Below are 24,866 nucleotides of genomic sequence, written 5' to 3'. Positions count from 1 at the left end.
AAGGGGGTTAGGCACCATCTTTTCTCAGAAAGGATTGAATTGGATGCCTTCTTAAGAGCATTTTAAGTTCTATGCATGTGTGATATTTTAATATATTATACTGTGGGTATTACAGAATCAGAGTTTATATTCTGAGTAAATCCTTCTATGCTAGATAGAGAGGAGAAAAGGTTGTTTTTGCTGGTTAGAGAGCAGAACTATAAATAATTAGCTCTTTGCTGCAACTTTTTGTTTCTGCTTGTTAGGCAAGATCATTTTTCGATGAGTTGTTTAAATATTGTCTATCTTCATTAATTACAAACAGGTTAGAATCACCAACAAACAAGTTTTTTAAACACCTGCTTGTTAGAAATAAGGATTCTATGAGTTGTTTTCAGGTGTGGAGAATATTCATTAATTTTATTCTCAAAGGATTTACCAAAACTACCCAGTGCTTGCTTCCTTAAGTCTCATGGATGTTTCTTTTCTAGTCTTTCCCATTGCCATCCACTCCAATTTGAGATTTCTGTTGTATCAAACTATACTGCTATAAAAACTTTCTAAATGGCTCCAAACTCTTAGAATTATTTTCTAGGAGGTATGATTCACATACAATATAGTGCTAATGATGCCTTTTGGAGTCGTGCAGCTCATAGCAGCCCTGTGATACCCCCTTCACCAACCAGCCTCGCATAGTTCTGTAAAATTCATCCTACCAAAATGCTGCTCTCACTGTATTAGTCTGTTGTTTAAGAATCTTCTTTTTTTTTTTTTTTCTTTTGCTTATTAGCTAAAGGTCCTACTTAGAAATCCGGCTATCCCTCATGAATTATTTTCATTTTGTTTTGTGGTTTTCCCCCTCCCCCGACTTCCTAACCTGAGGGCTACTCACTTTTCTCAACATTTCAGGCCTTAACTTCATTTCCAAAGACTTGCCTGATCCATAAAGACCTTACTTTACAGACATCTTTGCCTGTTTTAAATATGGTGAGGAAGGGGGAGAGAAAGGAAAATAAAATATGTGTACTGTGTGGGCCAGGGGCTCCCTATGCACTATCTCTCATTTAGTTCTTTCTCCAAACGTAAGACATCCTAGAAACCATACCAATTTGACAGAAGAGGAAATAGCTTCAGAGAGATTAATCATTTAAATGAAGTTATACAACCCAGAGAGTTGGGATTTGAACTTGGGTTTGTCTAATTTCAGAACTCTTTCTCTAGCTGATTGTCATTCAGCCCCTACTATATTAGCTATACCAGGTTTTATTTTCTTAAGTTTTATTTAGGTTATAACAAAATGTCATCTAGGGCAGCCTCCCAACAAAAGGCTTCCTGCTTTCTCATAAAGCTGTTGGGAACATTTCTCTCCTTTCTCTGTCTCTGTCTCACAACAGGGTTATTATTTGAACAGTGTTAATCCTTTCAATTCAGTAATATAAAGTAGTCCTTTTATGATAATAAGGGACACATCTTAGATAAGTAAAGTCTATGTAGATTTCCCAAATGTTGTTTTATCCTGTGGTAGCATATCCTTCAAGAGTAAACCATTAGGAGATTCACTAACAAGTGCTCAAATTGTCAGGTCTAAAACTAATTTATTTTTATTAACTCCGTTTACTTCCCGGTAGAGAATTGAGCATCATGAGGGTTGCTTAACCATGGAATAATTATGAATTATGGGGGAGAAAGAAAACTAAAAGCATCCATCCTCTCTAAACTAGATGAAATAATCACTCCAAATTATTCAAGAATTCTCTGAAGTCATTTTCTTGCTTTTCTGTATTATCCTCCATAGTAGTATTTGCTTAAAATCTGCCCCCTCCCATCCCATTTTTTTTAACATCTTTATTGGAGTATAATTGCTTTACAGTGGTGTGTTAGTTTCTGCTTTATAACTGAGTGAATCAGTTATACATATACATATGTCCCCATATCTCTTCCCTCTTGCATCTCCCCCCCTCCCACCCTCCCTATCCCACCCCTCTAGGTGGTCACAAAGCACCGAGCTGATCTCCCTGTGCCGAGCTGATCTCCCTGTGCCTGTGGCTGCTTCCCACTAGCTATCTATTTTACATTTGGTCGTGTATATATGTCCATGCCACACTCTCACTTTGTCCCAGCTTACCCTTCCCCTTCCCCGTATCCTCAAGTCCATTCTCTAGTAGGTCTGCATCTTTATTCCCATCTTGCCCCTAGGTTCTTCATGACCATTTTTGTTTTTTTGTTTTTTTAGATTCCATATATATGTGTTAACATAAGGTATTTGTTTATCTCTTTTGGACTTACTTCACTCTGTATGACAGTCTCTAGGTCCATCCACCTCACTACAAATAAGTCAGTTTCGTTCCTTTTTATGGCTGAGTAATATTCCATTGTATATATGTGCCATATCTTCTTTATCAATTCATCTGTTGATGGACACTTAGGTTGCTTCCATGTCCTGGCTGTTGTAAATAGAGCTGCAATGAACATTTTGGTACATGACTCTTTTTGAATTGTGGTTTTCTCAGGGTATATGCCCAGTAGTGGGATTGCTGGGTTGCCTTCCATCCCATTTTTTAAAATCTGGGAGCAGGTAGAAATGGACCCAATTTTTGTGCTAATATTTGAAGATTATTCTCAACCATTATGATCTCAGGGTGCTCCATTCATGTTCTAATTCTGCATTTCACCCAGAACTGGAGGCAGTGGTTAGGTAAGAGCAAGCACGTAGTCCATGAGGATTGGGGTGAAACAAGGAGTTTAGCAGTCTGTTTGACTACATTTAAAAACCTCATTATAATTTCATGGTGACATCCATAATATAAGCAGTTAATCCTCAATTGTATAGATCATAAGGTATCATGAAACATGCTCTTAAGCCATTTTGTAGAATGTAAAAATTTGTTGCTTTTCATTGATAGATAGGAGGTCAGATTTTTAAGTTTCTTGTATGTCTGTTAACTTTGATTTTATTTCTTTTAGTACTTTAGGAAATTACAGAAAATGCGTTTTAGCTAATATTGTACAAAAGTATTATAATGAAAAAGGATTCGGAACAGTAGTCTGGAATTAGGACACCATGCTTCTTGCTTGTTCTGGGACAGTGACATGACCTTGAACAAATCATTTAAAATCTCTGGGTCTGGGCTTCCCTGGTGGCGCAGTGGTTGAGAGTCTGCCTGCCGATGCAGGGGACACGGGTTTGTGCCCCGGTCTGGGAAGATCCCACATGCAGCAGAGCGGCTGGGCCCGTGAGCCATGGCCACTGAGGCTGCGCGTCCGGAGCCTGTGCTCCGCAACGGGAGAGGCCACAACAGTGAGAGGCCCGCATACCGCAAAAAAAAAAAAAAAAAAAATCTCTGGGTCTTTAACATTTCCTCATTTATTTTTATTTATTTTTTAAAAACATTTATTTATTTTATTTTTTTGGCTGTGTTGGGTCTTTGTTGCTGTGCACGGTCTTTCTCTAGTTGTGAGAAGCGGGGGCTACTCTTCGTTGTGGTGCACAGGCTTCTCATTGTGGTGGCTTCTCTTGTTGCAGAGCATGGGCTCTAGGTGCACAGGCTTCAGTAGTTGTGATACACGGGCTCAGTGGTTGTGGCGCATGGGCTCTAGAGCGCAGGCTCAGTAGTTATGGCACATGGGCTTAGTTGCTCCACGTCATGTGGGATCTTCCTGGATCAGGGATCGAACCCGTGTCCCCTGCATTGACAGGCAGATTCTTAACCATGGTGCCACCAGGGAAGCCCTCCTTCATTTATTTTTAAAATGTTGCTTTCACATCTAAAATTCTGTGACTGAATACTGTAATGACTTTCTCTGCATTCATTCCTCTTTGTTGCTCCTACCATTTAAAATAATGATTACATTAAAATCCTAAACACTGGTTTTAAAAAAGCACAGGTGGATATACTGTGGGGTTTTTCTTTTTTTTTTCTGATATGCTCTCTGTTTAAGGACACTTTGTGCTAGTTTGCATTAAAACTTGAATTGTAGCTCAGCAGGTTGCTAATTATATTTGGTTGGAATACCAAAGGGAATTGAAAATAACTTTTTTTTTTTTGCGGTACGCGGGCCTCACTGTTGCGGCCTCTCCCGTTGAGGAGCACAGGCTCCGGATGCACAGGCTCAGCGGCCATGGCTCACAGGCCCAGCCGCTCTGCGGCATGTGGGATCTTCCCGGACCAGGGCAGGAACCCGTGTCCCCTGCATCAGCAGGCGGACTCTCAAGCACTGAGCCACCAGGGAAGCCCAAAAATAACTTTTTACCTATATGACTCATAAGAGCAATTATTATACTTCAAGACTTTACTTTCTCTGTAATACTAGGAATTATGAGATTCACAGGAAAATCAATAATTTTTGCCTTTCAGATCAGTCTATAATGGAATGAAATTCTGGGTATGATATATGCTGTTTTCTTCTTTGCTTTCAGAGAAACATAGGCTTGGAAGGTAGCATGATACAAATAATTTTGGAGTTTTTTTACCTCTGTGGTAATATATGCATATCACACCTTCTTGAGGTTTGCTTTATTGTAAGTGGTGTTGTCTAGAAGAGTGAGAACTGAAGAAATAAATGTTCCAGTTCTGTAGTACTGGGCTGCATGACTGTGACCTTAGTGAAGATTCCCATCCCCCAATTCTGTGACCTCCTTTATTCTAGAAGGAGGTTGAACTAAATTATTTTTGGTAACAATCAGTTGCTAACATTTCTTGAATACTTACACAAATGTGCAATGAGGCAGGTCCTGCTATCACCCTACCTCATTTCAAGAAGAAACTGAGATCTAGTAGAGATTAAGTAATTTGCCCTTAGTAGTGGAAGAGCTGGTATTCAACCAACACCTACCCACACACCACCTGCTTCTAAAACTCATAATTTGACCACTTCATTATACTGCCTTCCAACTTAAACAGTCTGTGATTATGGGAATTTCTAATACAGAAGTATCTATCTTAAACAACATTCAGAATCTCAAGATACTGCCCACATCAGTTGCTAAGTATTCCTATGTAAATTTTCTACAGCCCATGCCAGATCACTGTGTACATTTGTAACACTTACTGCTGTTTCTAAATAACTTTAAAATAGTTTGTACTCGCATTCACAACACTCCATAAGGTAAGTTGGGCAACTGAGGTATTATAATACAGATGAGAAGGAAGATTTGGTGGGTGTTATTTAGGTCGTGAATTGGTAGAACCAGATCTTGAACCCACTTCTTGGCTACTCCGGTTTTCTATAGAACATATACCTATGATGATTGCTTTTAAAGATTCACACAAAAAAAGATCAATCACTGAAAGACTCTCTCAGATTACTACTGAGAAAATAGTAATAATCCAAGAGGTTATTTTATATTATATAATATTCCTTCCTGCATCTGTGACTTTCCATCTGTTACCATGAATAAATTGTCTCATCTCTGATCCAAGGCCAGCCTCTACTTGGGCTTTGGATCTCATCCCTTCCTTTTTACTCAAGAACTTTGTTCTTGAATTTTTCCATGTCTCTTCTGTAACATCGATTTCTTTCTCTTTACCAGATCATTCTTATTAGCATACAAACATGTTATATCTTTCATCATAAGGGGGAAAACATCCTTTCCTAGATTTTGCATTCTACCTTAGTTTTGTCACATATTGGATGCACTTAGTTGTGTCACATTTTTGTCAATTTCCCTTGATAGTAAAACTCCACAGAATTTTTTTTTTTTTTTTTTTTTTTTTTTTGCGGTACACAGGCCTCTCACTGTTGTGGCCTCTCCCGTTGCAGAGCGCAGGCTCAGCGGCCATGGCTCGCGAGCCCAGCCACTCCGCGGCATGTGGGATCTTCCCAGACCGGGGCACGAACCCGTGTCCCCTGCATCAGCAGGCGGACTCTCAACCACTGCGCCACCAGGGAAGCCCTCCACAGAATTTTTTATGCTTCTGTTACCATTTCCTTATTCTTCATCTCTCCAGTCTCCTTGCTCAGGATATACTACTTCCACTTCACTGCAATTTTTCTTCTCATAATTATCATCAACTTCCATCTTAACAAGCAAGTGGTTGGTTCCCAGTCTTCATTTTACTGGACCTCTCAGTACTTAACCCACTTGCTCATTTTCTCCTTCTTAAAACCTTTCTTTACTAAGCTTTAAGACTGTCAAGTTCTGAAAATCTCCCTTGAAGCCTCTTTTACTAACTTCTCTTTTACTCCTGCACTTCTAGTTGTTGGAATGCCTCTGAACACAGTCCATGAACCTCTTTTCTTTGTCTTCGCTCATCCTCAGATGGTCTCATTCATTCTCAGCACTTTAAATATCATTCCACAAACAATTTTTTGCATGAACCAATTTAAAAGTCTCTCATACTGTTTGTGCTACTTTGCACTGACTCAACCTGTTGCAATTTAATCTAACCCCCATCCCCTGAAAAATAAATAAAACAGTTTCAGCCAAAAAAACCTAAATCGTTCCAATGTGATGAATCCTAAATTTGTATCTTTAGCCTTCACCTCTCTCCTGAGGTCCTGATTTGTATATTTAACTGCCTACTTAATATTTGGGTGGCTGTTAGGCATTTCAAATTTATGATGATTAAACATACTATTTTACTTTAATGCTGAACAAGGAAATCGATAAACTTTTAAGATCAACAAACCAAAGCCCATGCCAGATCACTATGTACATTTGTAACACTTACTGGCATGAAAAGAATTTAAATGGTCTCCAATCTTGGGAAAGCACAAGAGCATGTTATGTAATGGGTAGAATGTCAAGTCATCTTCATTTATGGGCAATTCCAAAGGTATTCTGTTCTGTCCCCCATGAAAGAAAGAGTAGTAGTAAATCATTTTTTTTGAAACAGACCCAATGACATAGAGAATCCATTCTTCCAACAATTTTGAAACCTATTGTACCTTGAAAAAATTTAACTAATGCCACCCAATGCAATTAGATGAAAAGCTGGAAAGGCAAGATATTTTGAGTTGAAAATGCAAGCTAAACTGTTGACTTACAAATCTCTTTTTGTTTCTGCTAAATTTGTACCTTTCAAGTCTTCCCCACCATAGTTTATGGCAGTCAATTTGGGTAAAACGATAGGTAGGAGTTCCTTGAACTCACCAAGCTCATTGCTACATCTGAGCCTTTACACTTGATGGTCCCTTTTCCGATAATTCTTTCCCCAAATCCACATATGGGTTTCCTTTCTATCTCTTTCCCCTCTTCTTTTCTCCTCTCTTTCCTTCTCTCCCCCTTCTTACCTCTCTCCTCTCCTCCCCTTCCTTCCCTCTTTCTGTCTGTCTGACTCTCCCTCTCCTTCTCCCTTTTTCTGTCTCTCTGTCTTCATGTTCTGGTGAACAGGAAGTGAAACGCCTCTGCCTCCTTAAAATCTGGGCTCTTTTGAGAGGACTACTGAATTTTGCCATGGAAAATCCATCATCATTTGAATGCTATTTAAGCATTGCTTTGCTTCTTTTGACATTTAAAAATATCAGTGACATCAGAGTGTCAGACACCAGTAACAAAGTAGCTTTTATTTATTTGGAATGAAACAAATCAAAACCACAAGATGGTAGCTAAGAGAGATTTTTCTCAAGACAGATCAAACGAACGTTTTTCAGTTTTTTAACCACTGAGTTATTAAGTTAATCTTTCTTTCAATCTGTGTTCTTATTTTCTGTTGTTTTTATTGTTTACTAGCAAACATCATTCCATTAGCCACATAAAACTAATTCAGTACATGAAGATGCACATGCTGTACTGGACATTTGAAGGTTATCCAGTTCTTACCACTGTTTCAGCTTAACGAAATGTTTCCATATTTTATCTTCTGGGCTACTCTTAATCACCATTCTCCTTTCTTTTTTTATTAAACATATAATTCTTGGGAAATGATATATTGCTTGGAAATATTAGAAATGCAATACTAGTTACTAACGTGTTATAGTTTTGGAAATACCTACAAATTAGCAAATATTAATTTTCATAGAGAAATTGAAGGTTAGTTTCTTGTTTGTAATTTTAAGCTTCTGAGTTTACTGCTATATTGTACATGGGTATTATGTAATATATTGCTTTACCCAATGCAAAAGTCAAGGCTATTAATCACCAAAGAACTAATTAATCTTTAGAATTAAGTACTTATTTCCAAAATAGAAAAATGTTGAAGTATTTCTTAAAATTTTAGAGATATATATTTCTCTCACTTATATTTTTCTCTGTATAGCAAATCAGTGGCTTGGAAAAGCATTCTTGTTTTTGTTTTGTTCTGGTTTTGTCATTGATTTTTTAAAAATTTTTCTTAAGAAAAACTGATTGTGGTACAGCAAGTTTGTTAGACTCTGAGCAGATCACTCTTGAATTCTCTTGATGCAAAGGATAAAATCACATCTGAAATAACCTGAAAATCATAGTCAGCTAAAAACACTGGTTAAAAATATATTAATGTTCTACCACCCACCCCCCTAACTTTCTAGATACTAAATTACTCTTGGTTTTTATAACTTTTTCTCTCAGAGAAAATAGATATTGCTTTGTGTGAGATAGTGTTTTTTATGCTTATATGTCTTATTTTTAAGATTATGACTCATGGATTTTAATAGCCCTGTCAGTCACTTTATGGACAAATCTTCTTAGCAGAGGGATAATGATTAGAAAATAAAGATACCAAGCCCTTTGTATTATAGGCCCTGAACTGTAAAAATCACCTGTTTTTATGGAATGTCAAATTAAATTCAAATAAGGGGTAACAATAATACTATCAAATTCTAACATGAATTTACTAATAACATATCTGCAGAACCATGCATGGTTTCAATTATCTGGAAGTACTTACACATATTTAATTTATATGCCTCCACCCTCTTAGCCTTGAGTTATGTTGACCAAAGAAGCCACTCGACTCTTTTATTTATTATGCAAAAACCCAAGTGATGGTATAAGTAAAATATACTGTTTTCTGGTTGCAAAGTTTATATGCCATTTCACTTCCTGTAATCAAATATAGCTGTTAATATTATGTCTTGACTATCTCTGTGTATGCTCTGCATAACTGCAGTATGCACTCACAGATTCGTGAAAGACTATACAGCTGTTTTAGATTAGGGTTTATGCTGCAAAATCTCTGTGTACTTTCCTAGTTTGGTTAAGTTCACTTAAACAAAAGCATTTTACTGGGGAAGTTGGACATGCTATATATACTGGTAATAGACTAGAAATGAGATATAGATGTTGATATATTTGACAAGATTTATCAACCACTCTCCCTCTCCCCTTAAAAAATAGTTTTGATGCCTAACCAGTAGATTTTCTTGGTGTTCATCTCTATGGTTTAAGTCTAATTTTCTGCACCATAAGATGTTATGATATAGTGATAAGAATATAGAATATGTAGTTAGACCCAATTCTAGTCCAGATTCTGCTGTTCACCAGCATTATGGCCTTAGGCCAAGATGTTTAAGGTCTCTAAGTCTTACTTACCTTGTCTACAAAATAGAAATAAAAGTCCATCAAATAGATTTGTTTGAGAATTGAGAATTGAGTTAACATAAAAAATGTGCTTTGTAAACTGTATATTGATCATATAGATGTCAGAATTCTTATAGGTATTACCTTTCCTTAATAATTCAGTATTTTACAATATATCCAGGTTATCTTCCTCACTTTTTATTATGATTACATAACCTGTCAGCGTCAAAATGACAAGAGATGGAGTTGAACCTGTAGTGACCCATAACACATACTGCTTCTTTCACCTAAAAGTCCATTGTCCCCAATTTCTACTTAATTGAAAGTTCCAGTTGTGTTTGAATAATGGAGGTTTTAGTTTTTTTATGACTTCAAAGTACTTTCAGCTGATAAAATTTGAGCCACAACACAGTTGACCATAGAAAAGACACTAGGGACTTCCCTCGTGGTGCAGTGGTTAAGAATCCACCTGCCAATGCAGGGGACACGGGTTCGAGCCCTGGTTCGGGAAGATCCCACATGCTGCGGAGCAACTAAGCCTGTGCGCCACAACTACTGAGCCTGCGCTGTAGAGCCTGTGAGCCACAACTACTGAAGCCCATGCTCTTAGAGCCAGTGCTCCACACCAAGACAAGCCACCGCAGTGAGACGCCCGTTCACCTCAAGGAAGAGTGGCCCCCGCTCCCCGCAACCAGAGAAAGCCCGTGTGCAGCAACAAAGACCCAATGCAGCCAAAAATGAATTTAAAAAAAAAAGACACTAAATTCTGAAGCCTGTATTAGAATAACTTTAATTGTACCAATATATAAAGAAACCTTGAAAAGGTTATTTAGTTATAACTAGTAATTTATTGTGTGTGTTTATGGTTGCTATGAGACAAGTAAACGAGAATTAAAGAGCAAACTCACAGTTTCAGCACAGCCAAAAATGAAAATGAGAAGCTTGAGAAAGAGGAAATGTTTTTTCTTGTTTGGTTTGTATAGGCACATTGTAAATATAAGTGATCGTTTTGACATTTTTAGGCATTATAAAGAAAATTCTATGTATAACATACCAAATCTTAAGTAAATAGAAGTTTTCAATAACTAAATAGGTTAAGGAATGGCAGTGTTATTTTTTTGTAGCAGAGATTTTCAAAAAGGTGTATTGAATCTCCTTAAAAAGATAAAAATATATGAAACTTGACATAGGATCAAACGGTATAGAACAGACCAATAGATCTTAAATATTTGCTAAAGTGTAGATGCATGGATGCCTTAGAGAAAGTCCTTCCTTGAGAATTTCACTATTCTGAGTATTTGGTAAATTTACTGTGTCCTCTACAAGGTTAAATATAATTTGATAGAAATAGGACATCAGTTCAGGAGCTATCAATCCATATCACTTTGATAAACCGCAGCTGAGAGAGACACTGTCCATTCTGCCTACGAGTTGGCTTGTTGGGAATGACAAGTGCAGCCTGTGTAGGACCTGAGGACAATATGTTGCAAATGCCCTCAGCTCTTCTGGAGCTGCCACTTTGTTCTCAGTGTCTTCTGATTGTTGCCTGGTACCTGTAGCCTGCAACACCCTTTCCTACTCCTGCCCTTTTTTAAAAAAAGAATTAAAAAAATTTTTTTAATTGCTTCAGCATGATGCTTATTGCTAGAATGAATTTTTCAAATACCACATTTTTTTAAAAATGCCACTTCTCTGTTTAAGAACCCATGTAGATGTCCTCATTCATTAAACTACTCTTTCAACATTCCAGATTCTCCGTAGTCTGACCTTACCCTACAATTCCATCCCAAATTTGTTTATTATACCAAGTTCCATTCCACAGAGGATTGGGGGAGCCCATGAGAATACTTATGATAAAATAATGGATAAATATATTTAGAAATGAGGAACCTTGGAAATACAGAAATAAAGAGCCCAGAAGGTGACACTGGGGACGAAAACTTAGATGCACAGCTTATACCTGCTGTAACTAAGGTTAAGGTTTAGCTCTGAACTGCTAGATATCACTTGTTCTGCCGTCCCCTCCAACCTGCATCTTCTCTACTTCAGCCTTCTCCCAACTGTGCCCCTGTTTAGTGACATTTCCGTGTATGTGTGTGTGTTGACTTATCTTTCTGATATCCTCCCATTATTCAAAGTTCAGTCTCATATCCATTTCCCATCTTCCATGAAGCCTTCCCTGTGTGTTCCAGCCCTCTTAGAATTCCTTCTTTGACTTCCGTAGCAGTTATACTCACTGTAAAATAGTGTCAATTCTTTATCACCCATCTTTTGTGGTGATCAGGAATTATGTTTTCGGCCAGCTTTCTTGAGATAGATTTTTAAGTATTCTGAGAAATTTTTATATTTCTAAGCTTGTCTGTTGGTGACTCCCTTTATTCACATCAACATCCTATACTGGTGCCTGTGCCACCCGCATTCTTCAGGCATCGTGTTTCGCTCTCCTTCTGCATCCTTCACAGGAGCCTGCACAAGGCCGAGATTATAATGTAGGCAGTAAAGTAAGTAAGTCTGTGTATCTAGTCAGTGCTTGTATTTGCAAAAAGCATGGCTTTAATATTTGGAGCTTTCCATTGTGGACCTTTTCAGATATATGGCTGTGTGGATAGTTTAACCACTCTCCAGAGGAAAAGTAGACTTTGAAGAAAAGTGTTACAATTCTGAACTTTCTTACCTCAAAGCACAATTGGGAATCAGTTCCCTTCATAATGTCATTACTCCTGACCTTATACTTCATACTGTGGCTCTGGAATGAAACTCAGGTTGGCCCCAAAACCTGTGTACTAAAGCATTCTACAACTATACAGTTCTAATCACCCAGTGTTGCAGTAATTTATGCCCAAGATTATGTTACTAATTACTTGAATTTGGTGAACAGCAGGTATGGAGCCAGAAATTTCCGGAACATTTTAAGGGAGGGTATGGGGCAGAGAGGTGAAGAGTTACCAGGATGATATAAAAACCCCTGAAGGGCTTCCCTGGTGGTGCAGTGGTTGAGGGTCCACCTGCCGATGCAGGGGACACGGGTTCATGCCCCGGTCTGGGAGGATCCCGCATGCCGCGGAGCGGTTGGGCCCGTGAGCCGTGGCCGCTGAGCCTGCGCCGCCACTGAGCCTGCGCGTCTGGGGCCTGTGCTCCGCGGCGGGAGAAGCCACAACAGTGAGAGGCCCGCGTAACGCAAAAAAAAAAAAAAAAAAAAAAAACCTGTAAAATTAGCAAAGATGAGGTTCTCATACCTGGCAGTATCTGCAATCTGTTCAGATGTTACCAGTATCTTCTGCATGTCTCCAGACAGACCTTTGGAGGCCTGGGAAGCCTGCATCTGTATCTGGGAGTGTGCTGCCTCATCTGGTGCTTTCTGTAGTAGTCAGGACAGATGTGGTTACATATCCTTTGCCTTTAAAGAAATTTTATATTTTTAACCTCATCTGTTGATGTCACCTTCATTTGCATCATCCTGTAGTAATGCCTGTGCAGCCAGCATTTTTTAAAAAAATACCTCAGTTAAAAACCCTGAACTGAATAATTCTCATACATATGAACTACTAATTTGAACATGCATATAGTTGCTATTAGCATTAGTAAAAATATACATTTTAAAAGGGTCTCAATTTATAGTAATTTTGGTCATTGCATATATTCTCAAAAATAACAATTACTATCATTATGGGGGAAATGAGAATGGAGGAATCTAGGCATTTTTTTTAATGGTTTAAAAAAAAATCCTATTTTTAAAAATGTTAATAGTGTTGGGCCCATAGAATTAAGTCCAGATTTCCTTGGCATACATTCAAGGCCCCTCCCAAGCTGGCCCTTGTCTACTTTTCTAGCTTTGGCACCCACTGTTGTCCCATCCTTCATGGTCCTGAAACCCCCCTGTTGTTTCGTGCCCCTCTCTCTTTCCCTTTGTCCTATAAATTCTGACTCATTCTCAAGACTATTTTGAATCTATTCTGTGAAATCTTCTCTGTTCTTTTAGATTCCCTTTGTATATGTGTGTGCACACAAATAAAGTAACTCTATGAGCAGATGCTTTACAATTTAGAAGTCTTTCTTTCACTAAACTGGCTTATGTAAATAATCTATAAATACTTGCTGAAGAAAGGAAGGAAAAGACAAAGCGCACATGAGAGTTCATAAATTTGTATAATGCTTCTTGTATAGTGATTGTTTAGGATTTATGCTGATTTGAAGATTATTATTAACATCACTGACTTGGTAGTTCAGATTATGGATGAAGGTGGGAGATACTTGTTTAAATTATCTTTTTTGGAAAGATTTTAGGTTAATTTTGTATTGTAACCCAAAGGTTTGAGTTCTAGCTCTACCACTGACTATATTTAAATTATCTAATCCTATTTCCTTATCTGTAAACTGTGAAATTTTAATACAATTTTCATTCATTGATTCATTTGTTCATTCATCAAACATTTGTCTTCTAGACATTATTTTTATCTTTAAAATTTAACCTTTAAATATGGACTTTCCAGTTATACTGCTTAAACCTTTAGAAAATGCACCAAAATGTTTGTGTTTTGTTTTTTTTTTTCTTAGCAGCTTATTTGCCTACCTTATTCTTTTGGAAAGCTGCACAAAACAAACTGTCTTTCAGATATGTGGTCACTAGAGATTGTAGTTTCAGCTCTATCTATAAATAATTATATATGGATAGGTGATTTAATATTAGCCCAGCATCTGAAATGATATACAAAAATTGCTTTTTGTTAGTTTCTTACCAGGGAAGCATTGATTGCTAAATAGAATATTAAAGAGATTGATATGCAAGATTGGCTATTTTTTTGCAAAGAGGGAAAGTAATAGAAGGTAAGAAATTTCATGCAGATTTATGTAATGGATAAGTTAGATGTGATTTCCTCAAAGAATGTTTTTCTCCTTTGTAAACAAAACATTTTCTTTGCTTTTGCCTTGCTGAATGGAAAATTGATTATCTTAATTGTGCCTCTATTCAAACTCACTTATAAATGACTGTGTGGCAAACTATAAGGAAATAGAATAGAGAATTTCAGCATTTGAAAGTTTTCACTGCACAAGTGAACTTTAATTTTGGATTTTAATTTGGCTATTAAAATCATGAGCTAGTTGATTTCTTAGTTAAAGAAAATTTGTGAGAGCATGAGGATAATAATACACTGTGACTGCACATGTCATATTTTAGCAGAGGAGGTACTAGGTTGGTGTTGAGAAGTTTTATAGATAGGAAGAGTAAGAATTAGGAAATAGTAAGTGAACTTGAAATTTCGTAGTATATTTTTATTGCCTTTAAGGTGAAGGTGGCAAAGATGTAAGAAATTGATGGTAGTTCAGTCTTTCTATAATATAAGGCACTTAAGATATTCTTTTGTAAACTTTTAAAAATGTATTTAAACAACTTAAATGAGAGTTAATCTTTTCATGATTGTAAGCCATTGTTTATTATGTGCTGCAGATCATGATTTTTCTAGTTTTAATGTGTAATTCATTTCAACTAAATTTGAAAATAGAAGCCTGAAATGGAGTAAAAACTTAAGACTACTGGAGTAGATTTATCTCCGACAGATCTACTTATCTTAGCGGTGGTTTATTAGTTTTTTTAAATGAAAACTCAATTCTTTGGTTGCCAAAGTGTCATGGGGGAAATAACAAAAGTTAATAGGATTCAAAATGTAGAACATTTTGGAAAATGGTGTTTTGCTCATTTAGGCATACTCTTTTGTAAAATACTTTGTATTAAAAGAAATAAAACTTCCAATAAAGGACAACTATGTGACTTTTCAATTAAGTAGTGATTGTGGAATTTTAAGGGAACTTGGGAGCAATTTATAACTCATTTCCATTTTTGAAGAAGAAAAGACTTTTGTTTACTGCTGTAAAGAATATTGAATGATTGCTGTCTTCCTTTTTTTTTTTTTAGTGGAAATTTCTTATCCTATATAGAAACTTTGTAGAATTTTGGGTTTGTAGTTGGCATTTATGCTCTGGCCTACAATTCAGATCATGACTATTTTGGTCAATTTCAAAATAAGAAAAAGATGGAATTTTAAGTAATTTGTAGTTTGTGTTTAGCGAGGTTTGGAATATATCCTCTGATTGACAGAGGCAAGCTTTGACCTGGGTAATTAAAAAGAGTGCATACTGGGACCAATTTACTAATGCTTGAACAGTTAATTGGCTCTGTTTTAAGAGGTGTAAGAGTGCTTGTAATACACTCTCCAGAGTGTTAGATGCCATCATTGAGTTGTTTTTCTATGCATTGTTTTATTAGTCCTGTTGTATCATATCACTAAATCAGTATTCAGCTAAACCCAAACGTCACCATTATGGAATAAATTTCTAGGAGACAGAAATAAACTGAAAATATTCAAAAATATTTTAATTAGTATGATAACATTATTATTAAAAAGTGAAGGGGAAATCAGGCTGTTACAATTTAGCATTATGGTGGAGGAACAGTAATTTCTCAGCTCTGTCAGCTGCTCTTGGGTTTACTGTTCTGCACATTTACCTTAGTAGGTAGATGCTCATTTTCAGCAGGCACATTTAATAATAACATTAATCTTTTTGTGCTCATAACTCATAAAAAACATTTTCCATAATTTCTTCTGTAAGTTTGTACCTGGGATTTATAGCTTGGGTAAATCTCAGAAATCAGTCTCTCTTTAACTATCGAAAATGGTTGGCTGTATATAGCAATCAGAATTTTTTTATCTTCCCAATGCTTTCTTAGAAAGTTGTTTTGAAGCTTTATTAGTGAGAACAGAATGTATTTTGAATACCTCATTTTTCTGTAAAATTTTCTTTTCTTCACAGTCTTTATATTCTTTGTCAGGATCAGAAATAGTTTATCATGAATTTTGGAATTTTCCCTCCTTGTGAAATTTTGAGATGTCAAAGTTGACATTCTGCTTTTAATTCATACAATATGGGGAGGTTCCTTTTTAAAAATCCTAAGTGGGGGCTTCCCTGGTGGCGCAGTGGTTAAGAATCCGCCTGCCAATGCAGGGGACACGGGTTCGAGCCCTGGTCCGGGAAGTTCCCACATGCCGCAGAGCAACGAAGCCCGTGCGCCACAACTACTGAGCCTGCGCTCTAGAGCCTGCGAGCCACAATTACGGAAGCCCATGTGCCTAGAGCCCGTGCTCCGCAACAAGAGAAGCCACCACAGTGAGAAGCCCGCGCACCGCAATGAGGAGTAGCCCCCGCTCGCCACAACTAGAGAAAGCCTGCGCGCAGCAACGAAGACCCACCACAGCCAAAAATAAATAAAATTAAAAAATAAATTTTTTAAAAATCCTAAGTGGAATTAAATAACTAAAATTTAAATACAATTCTTAAAGCTTATTTCTATGAATGCTATATGGTAAGCAGAAAGGCAATAAAGATAATTCTCTATATTTAGACTGAATTGATTTCCTCACTAACAAACACTGACTGACCAGCAAGAATGCCCATTCACTCCTTAATCCATTACATGCAATGTGGCTTCCACCTCTACTCCTTAGTAGAGTGGTTGAAATTGTCTCATTCCCTTTTACTTTATAAACATTTAAGGTCTTTGGCCTAACAAAATTTACTGTGGCACTAAGGGATGATCCTTTACTTTCTGTATAGTAAAAGGAAATAATCTATTCTCCTTCACTTCACATCAGCCCTCCTCTCCATTTCTCAGAGTTGTTCTGGAGTTATATAGCTTTGTTTTTAATTTTAATACAGCTTCAAGAGTGTTACCCTTTTTTTTTTTTCTTTTTAAGAATCATTTATTGTTTAGTTAATGTTGTAATTTATAGCAGCGGTCCCCAACCTTTTTGGCACCAGGGACCGGTTTCGCGGAAGACAGTTTTTCCACGGGGTAGGGGAGGGAATGGTTCGGGGGTAATGCGAGCAATGGGAAGCGGCCAATGAAGCTTTCCTTGCTCTCCCACCGCTCACCTCCTGCTGTGCAGCCTAGTTCCTAACAGGCCACGGACCACCACCAGTCCACCAACCAGGGGTGGGGACCCCTGATTTATAGAGTTTGCTTAATCGGTCTTTTTTTTTTTTTATGTGGACCATTTTAAAAGTCTTTATTGAATTTGTTACAGTATTGCTTCTGTTTTATGTTTTCGGTTTTTTGGCTGCAAGCCATGTGGGATCTTAGCTCCCCAACCAGGGATCAAACCTGCATGCCCTTCATTGGAAGGCGAAGCCTAAACCACTGGACTGCCAGAGAAGTCCCAGTTACACTTCTTATTGAGACATTTTGTGCTCATTCAATTTTAACATTAGAATTTCATTTTTGTTTTTGCTTTTGCTGTAGTTGTGAATGCTCTCAGAAATAAAAAGAGGTAAGGGAAATAAAACGTGTAGAAGCATATTTAAGCATACGTTTATACCTCTTTTAGAGAAAAAAATGAGATATACAAGATATATTCTGTTGCCTGTCTACCAGAGGAATTTTATACAATATTCTAAAGTTTTAAACTTCTCAGAAGTAAGACCCTAACTCATTCATTTTTGCATACCCATTATGGGCTAAATGTACTAAGCACTCAGCAAATGATTATTAATTCAACTTGAAGGGAGTGCTTGAGTTTTCTATATTTTTTGAATGAAATTCAAATTCATGTAATGGTCATGAATTTGATCATACATAAGTCCATATGTATAGAAATAACTAGATTCTTTGTGTATGTATAAACCCTCAGTGTGTATACAGACTCTTACATGAAGTTTTCTTGCATGATTCTCTAGAGGGAATTTTAAACATAACTTATTTGTTATTTTATAGGCATATTGCACATTTCATTTTTCTTTACTGACTAATTTGTTTTCCCATTAAGGTGCTGATTGCATATTTTCAAAGCATCTGCAATTAATTAAAATCTTTACAAGCTTCCTTAAACCTAAATACTGTAAATTTTATACTTGAGAAATCTGAGATGGAAATTAAGTGGTTGACAGTTATTAATAAAAGTCTTATGATCAGATCTAAATTTCATATGATCGGATTTCTAGTGTTAAACCCTTATCAATAATAAGTACTTATTTTTTATACTCAGTATTTAATAAATAATAAATATTTCATAGTATTGTATTCCACTTTAATATTTTCACATTAAATATCTATTTATCAAGTATTTGAGAACCTGCTCTGTGCTTTATGACTACAGTAGTGAGCAGTGTTAAAAAATGTTTAAAGAAGATAGTTCAGGTGATACAAACTTTAACATTTCATGAAGTGGACAGTTTCCTTTTGTAGAACTGCAAAATGGGGCAGAAGGCAGGAGGCTTTTATAGGATAAAGAATAAAGAACAAAGAAGAGAAAAATTGAAGATATCTGATTGATTGGGGCCACATTAATCAACCTTGTTTAGAGTGAGAAGACCCAGAGTTGGCTTGGCGTTTGGGGATTGGCTGACAGGACATACAGCATTTGGACATTTATAGGGACACGGAAGTTGTCTAAGTTTTGGTTTGCTGATGTGGCACCCCAGGCAGGAGCAGCTCCATCTTAGCCCTAGAAATCTATTTCAGTAATGATAACAGGACCTGGCCTCTACTTTCATGAAACTTACTGCCTAGAAAAGGATGCAGACATTAAACAAAAATGAATTCACTCTAGGTATAGCACTGAAGAGAAATCTACAGGATGTTTTACTAAGGGAGTGCTGTTTAGAAATGTTTAATCTGAGACCTGATTACTTGAAGTTAACCAGGTTTGGTATAATAAGAATATATATTTCGTCTTTGTCCCTGGTTCCTGACAATGAAGTCAGAGGTTTTAACCCATGGAATTTCCTGAGTGATGGAAGTGTTTCGTTGTTCATAAGAAGCCCCTGTTCAACACAGTTGAATTTATGCTAATGAGGTGACTCAGGGTGGGATGTCTAGATAGCTTCAGGGTGGGGACTGGTCACCAGAAAGACTAAGCGTGTGATTAGCCCCATCCCTCTTCCTGGGAGGAGGTTGGGCCTGGAAATTGAGTTGTAAGAACTCTTGAACAACAAGATTCTGAGACCTTCCAGATTGGTGAATGTGTTGATGTGCTGGGAAGGTGACCCTCCTGTAGAAGACATGGAAGCTCTGCACCCCATCCCCACTGCATACCTCATCCTGTGCATCTCTTCCATCTGGCTGTTCCTAAGTTATACCCTTTAAATAAATAAACTGGTAATCATAAGTAAAGCATTTTCCTGAGTTCTAGAGAATTATCAAACCTGAGGAGGGGGTCGTGAGAATCCCTGAATTTGTAGTCGGCCAGGTAGAATGGCAAGTAGCTTGGTGACTGCATTTTGCAGCTGGCATCTGAAGTATGGAGTCTTGTGGGACTGAGCCCTTTACCCCTGGGGTCTATGCTAACTCTGCATAGTGTCAGAATTAAATTGAATTGATAGACACTCATTTGACTTTGAAGACTTAGTGTTGAAGAGAAACCACATGTTTGGTGTCAGAAAACACTACAAACCAGGCAAAAGGAAGTAGAAGAAGATTCCAGTAGAGAAGTAGCAGTAATGCAGACTCTGAGGTGGGAAGGGGCTTGACTTGTTCCAGAATCTTGAAAGTGTGGCTTCAAAGCTTGTAAGCAGGTGATAGACATGATCAGATTTGAAACTTATTAAAAAAAATTCTAATGACAACACAGAGAATTGGAGTGATCAGAAGAAGAATGGTTGCAGGGAGACTCATTAGGAAGGTGGTACAGTATTCCACACAACAGAGAAGAGAGGCTTGGGAGCAAAGGTCATGAAAGTGGGAATGGTCACATACAAGGTGACACAGAAAGCACCCCCATATGTTTTATGAAGTTTATAAAATATTATTGATTCTGAAGAAATAATTGTACAAGTAGCAAATTCAAAGCTTTAATGGTGAAAGTTGAGATTCAGGATGATGTAGAAGACCTAGCATATGTACATATTTGTGTGACCTTGTTAAGCTATTTAGTCATCTGACTCACATTTTCTCAATTTTGAAAATGGGAACAATAATTCTTTTTCTTCCTACTTCATAGAGTTTGAAGATGAAGTAAGATAATGTATGTCAGAGCACTTCATAAATTTGTTGTAGAAGAATGGTACTTCTCATCTGTATTTCTTCTCATCATCAAAACTGAAAGCAAAATAAAAGCTAGTTGGGTTACATTTCTTTTTTGGATATTTTCATCTGCCCTACTTAATAACTGAGTCTTCCAAGTGTGTATTTTAGGAAAAGTATTCCTATTTTAGGTGAAATATTTTTCTCAGAGGTTCTGAAACTGTATTTCAGGAACAGCCAGTTCATAGAGGTGACCCTGATCTCTTAGTGTGTATGAACTACTTTTTTTTTTTAATTTCTCAGAGCCTTAAGACAGGAGTGTGGGTGTGACCATAGGGCTGGGAGGGTAGAGAAAAATGAGAGAATGATTAGTCAGTGAGGGAGGAGTGTTTGCATCTTCCAATCTGGAAGTACCTAAAGAGAAAGAGGCATGTTGACAGCCAGGATCCATAAATTGAAGGCTGCATTCTGCCAGATGTTAAGCATTTAGCAGGGCTAGTGGAGTCGATTCATTCGTTAGTGGCTGCTCTGCAGAAATAGAAGAACATGGCTTTCATTTTAGTGCTTATGTGGATAACTATCCTAGAACAGTTCATTTTATCATCAGGGCAGGGACTCTGTCTTATTCACTGCTATATCCCCAGTACCTCGTAGTATGTTTGTCACATGTCTCCTTAATAAAAACTTATTGAAGGAAGGCATTTTTCTAAAGCGTCTTCATAATACTTATTAAACTTTCTTAGACCATGTTTATCATGTACAACTATGCTTATGAACATAATGATTCTCTGAAATGTACCATATACCCATGTAGTCCACAGAGTCTAGTTGGTTCTCCCTCCTTGACATCTCTCATACCTGTTCCCCACTTCCATCTCCACTGCCACTTCCTTCATTGAATCCCTTTCCTCATCTGGATTATTGTAGTTTTTAAACTGATATCCTACCTTCAAATCTTATACCCTCCAACGACCCTTCCCATTGCTGCCAGGGTGCAGCATCTGTAAGATACAAGTTTAGTCTTCTGCTAAAATACTTAAATGGTTCCCTTTTACTTAGAGCAGTGAGTTGCCAGCCATGATGTTCTAACACACTGATATGTCACAGTCATTTGGAAGGTGATAGGTAGCATTTGGAAGGTGATAGGTACCTCATAGTATTTGTGCTGTCCCTCATGAAAATGAGTCCAGAGAGAGATAAAAGTGAGGATGGTGCCATATTTATAATTAGCTTTTAAATGGTTCATGAAATCACAAGGATAGAGAGAGACAGAGCAGCTAAAATGTCCAATGTCCATTTTCTTTACCACCTTACCTAACTAGAAAGAGCATACTTCTAAACTAGACCTTGACAGAACGATAAACTCAGTACTTTTCTCCAGAATGTTTTCATTATGGCAATACCCTCTTTACTTAGTGATTTTTATTTATGCTTTGTGTTTGTTGTAGATGATAGTGCTTTTAAAATTTAATAGATTAAAGGCATTAATAGAGGCACATTGTACTTTTTAATACAGATATTGTACATTTTTATAGTTATATGTTTCTAACCCTTCAAAGAATGAACTAAAAGACAAAAAGCTCAATATGAAAATGTCTTTCTCCATCATCTCTACAGTTTTAGTAGGTTGAAATTGTGTTTCTGAAAGGAGTGATTGCCAACTTAAATTTGTTTGTCATTGTCATGAATTGAGGAGTATAATGCAGCACAGACAATATGGTATGGCATCAACAGTGGGATCATCTTACAGATCAGGAAATAGCAAGACCTTAATGTTGTCAATTACAAGAAAGTCATAGTAATACAAATCCAGATAATGTTTTATCCATTTAAAAGTAAGTTTTCATCATTTTGAATTTGTATTTTCCTTCAAATAGATAAACATGTATAGTGGAATATTGAGTTAAGGTGTTTATACTAACTCACTTTCTAATTTATTTTGTATTGTACTTATTTTGTGAAGGCCACTTGCTTTATAGTAAATGTTAAAGGAGCATATTAAATGATTCTAGGTGTTAAAATACAATTAATTCAAGTATTCTGCTTGACATATCACAGTACAGATCTCAGAGCCAACAGAGCAACTGGAGATTAGGGGAAAACGCAAGAAGCAAGGAAATCACAGAGAGGGGAGCCCAACTCTGCCTAAATCCTTGGCTGAGTGTCACATTTCACAGGCTGAGGGAAGACTCATAGGAAACCAGGCTAAAAAAACAGCAGTTGGAAGCCATAAGAACAAAACAGAGATGAGATATAAGTAGCTGAGTACCATGGGTTAGAGAGAATTTGCAGGTTGAATCCAGGCAAGGTAATTGTCTATTAGAATAGAAATCTAATAATCCTCAGAAAAACCTAACAGAATTAAGTTTTTCTATAATATATTATCTAAAGTATCTAGTTTTCTACAAAAATATGAAACGTAGTGAAGCAGGAAATTGTGATCCGTGGCCAAGAAAAAGTACTCAATAGAAACTCTTGTTAGCCCAGATTTGAATTTATCATAGATTTCAATGTAGCTATTTTAAGTATGTTAAAAGAATTAAAGGAAAATATAGGTATGTAAATAAACACATAGGTAGCCTCCCCAGAGCAATGGAAACTATATTTAAACAAAACAAAAACAAATGTGGTATTAGACCTGCCTGAAAGCACAATTACTATAAAATTTTTGCCAGGCAGGCTGAAAAACAGTTTGGAATTGTCAGAAGAAAGCAACAGCAAACCCAAGGACCCAGTAGAAATAACCCTGTGCAAAGAACAGAAAGAAAAAAGATTGCAGAAAAATGAACAAAACTAAGAGAACTGTGAAGTAGTCCATTATACATGTTCTTGCAATCATGGAAGGAATGGTAAGAAAGAGGCATAAAAATATTTGAAGAAATCATAGCCAAAGACTTCCCAAATTTACCGAAAAGCATTGATAGATCCAAGAAGCTTGCAGAGAGCCCCAAGAAAGACAAATACAAAGAAAACCATTCTTAGACACATCATAGTCTAACTGCTGTATGATAAAGAGAAAATTTTGAAATCAGCCAGAGGAAAACAACACATATTGCTACACTTCAAAGAAAAAACTGAAATTATTTCTCGCTGATGAAAAAATTCAAGCTTCTAAGAAAAAATTAGAATTTTAGAAAACTTATATCCACCAGTAGCTTCCCAATACTTTGAAAGACATTTAAAATGATATTGACCATGATATTAAGAAATATGATTTTTAAAAATATTGTATAATGAAATGTGTTAATATTTGAAGATCCATATAAAGAAGATATGCATAATTTAATGAACCAGTATTTTCCACATGACTGGTGCACAGTGTTATGAAATCATTCACTGGTAAAAGATCCATTCAAAGTGCAAAGTAGACCAATGGATTTTAATGTAACAGAGTACAGGAAGCTTATTGATAATGGCTTCAGATTCCACATTGTAACTACTTTTTAAGAAACTTCCACTCATCAGTGTTTATTGTAGTATCAAAGGAGAGTAACTGCACTTCTCTAAAAAGGCTGTTAAATTACTTTTCCCTTTCCCAACTACCTATCTCTGAGAGACTGGATTTTCTTCGTATGTTTCAACCAGAACAATGTATTGAATGCAGAAGCAGATATGAGCATCAAGATATCTTCTTCTGAGCCAGACATTAAAGAAATTTGTAAAAATGTAAAACAGAGCCCTTTTGTTTTGGAAAGAGTAGCTATTTTCATAAAAACACTATTTATGTTACCATATATGTTAATATATAATGTAGTGTTTATTATTACTTTTAAATTAATGAATTTTTAAAAATTCTAAGTTTCAACTTCTAATACATTAAATGGCAATAGATATAATCCACCTTAACAGGAGCTCTTTGGAGTCCTTTATATATTTAAATGTATAGGTGCCGTGGGACCAAAAAAGCTTGAGAATTACTTTGGTAATTCTCTGGCTCCACCTTTAGATAACAGATTCCTTTGAGAGCACCAGACTGGAAAATTGGAAATACCTTGTAGCTTGGGAGATTAGTGTTCTTCAGTATACAATGACATTCAATTTTTGTTGACATCCTTGATTATTTTCAAATGGACTGTATAGTAGTATGCTGTTGAGTTGTACTGCTTACTGCCTCTGATGGCAGCCTTTTCTTCTTCCCTTCTGATATTTGTTTCCAGACCTTTTATTTTTAGAAGGGAATTTTACCAAGAAAGCAATAAAGGACTTTTGCAGTAATGACTAATCCTCATTTTCTTTACTTCTTCCTTCTTTGGCTATGTTTAGAGGTTATCAAGGAAGAGCTGTACAAAGAATGTAAGCAGACTTCAGTAGAGGGCTGCACAGTCAATTGCTATGCTATACTGAGTTGTTATTCAGTTTCTGGGAAACAGCATTAATCATTTGAAATCAAAGAATCATTGAAGTTTGTCTCATATGGTGTGAAAAAGAATTATAAAG

General features: G+C 36.6%; 1 protein-coding gene across 2 annotated transcripts in view; it reads left to right on the top strand.

The window, feature by feature from the left end:
• Positions 1–24,866, top strand: part of DDX10 (DEAD-box helicase 10) — a 288,051-nt gene that overhangs the window by 224,840 nt on the left and 38,345 nt on the right. The gene's annotated exons all lie outside the window — the stretch shown is intronic.

This window comes from Tursiops truncatus, chromosome 8 (genome assembly GCF_011762595.2).
Source record: "Tursiops truncatus isolate mTurTru1 chromosome 8, mTurTru1.mat.Y, whole genome shotgun sequence".
NCBI classification, from domain to species: Eukaryota; Metazoa; Chordata; class Mammalia; order Artiodactyla; family Delphinidae; genus Tursiops; species Tursiops truncatus.
Note: the sequence above shows the minus strand (reverse complement) of the source record. Positions and strands in the feature narration are given on the sequence as shown.